Raw genomic sequence first — 1,503 nt, forward strand, 5'->3', positions numbered from 1 at the left:
AATGGAGAGCCTATTCAAACAAATAATTGAGAACTTCTCAAGACTATGAGAAGAGTTAGAGCCTCAAATCCAAGAAGCAAACAGAATGCCAATTTACCTTAATCGAAACAGACCTACTCCAAGGCACATCATAATAAAATTGTCAAAAAATCAATGACAAAGAAAGAATCTTCAAAGAAGCTAGGAAAAATAAGAACATAACACACAAAGAAAGGCCCCTTAGGTTATTATCAGACTTCTCAGAAGAAATTCTACAAGCCAAAAGACAGTGGACCCAAACATTCAAACTACTGAAATAAAGGAATTACCAGCCAAGAATACTATCTCCATCAAAGTTATCCTCCAAACATGAAAGAGAAATAAAAACTTTTGCAGACCTACAGAAGCTGAGGCAATTTCTCACCAGAAAACCCCTAATGCAGAAAATACTCAAGGGGGTTATTCAACCAGACACAAATAACAAAACATAAAACTACAAGTAAAACAGAGAATGAATAAGTAAAGGTAAAATAAAATATTTTATTTTTTATTTTAATTAAAAAAACCAACCCCCCCAAAAAAACTACAAGTAAAAGCTTCAACAAGGTTACAATAAAAACAAGAATAATCTGTGACAACAATAACATAAGAGGAGAAAGCATAAAGACCTGCAGTAACAAAGGAAGATGAAGTGCAGCAGTTACCTAATGGTGATTGAAGTGTAGAAAAGAAAAGCTTGTAACATAAATAATTTTTGGTCAACTTTCTCTAAAACAAAGAGACTTTTAGCAGAACTTACTTTTTCTGAAAGTAAGTTACTCCCTATTGGCCTTGAGGTTGGTTTCCCAGACTGTGGCCTTGGACTAGCTTTATGAAGTAGCAGGAGTTCTCAGAATGTTTCTCCCTGAATTAACCCTGTAGATAAACATGGTAAGAAAGCTTGTTTCGTTGCTTTGTTTTACTGTTATACTTTCTCCCCTGCCCATTCCTTAGTCAGTATGTAATTCTTTCTATAAAACCTAACCCCAGCCTGACCTGTGGTGGTGCAGTGAATAAAGCGTCGACCTGGAATGCTGAGGCCGCTGGTTCAAAACCCTGGGCTTGCCTGGTCAAGGCACATATGGGAGTTGATGCTTCCTGCTCCTCCCCCCTTTCTCTCTCTCTCTCTCTCTCTTTCCTCTAAAATGAATAAATAAAAAAAGAACAAAAAAAACAAACCTAACCCCAAACTGTGTTAAGCGCTGCATTAATTTGAATGACTTAGGTTTCCATGCAGTCCATGTAGCTGGCAAATTAAAGACTCCTAATTTCTTAATTTGGCTAAATGATGGATTGTGTGGCAAGACATTTTATCTCGCTATTTCGATACAACATATATGGAGGCCCCAGCAAGATAAAAATGAGATAAGTATCCTTTGTACTCATTTGTCTTTTTGTCTTTGCAACACAAGTGGAGAGCTGACCTCCTTGGTCTGACTGCTGGAAGGAGAAACCTAGCAAGGGAGGCACCACCTGAGACGTTCC

This window comes from Saccopteryx leptura, chromosome 6 (genome assembly GCF_036850995.1).
Source record: "Saccopteryx leptura isolate mSacLep1 chromosome 6, mSacLep1_pri_phased_curated, whole genome shotgun sequence".
In the NCBI taxonomy this organism is placed as follows: Eukaryota; Metazoa; Chordata; class Mammalia; order Chiroptera; family Emballonuridae; genus Saccopteryx; species Saccopteryx leptura.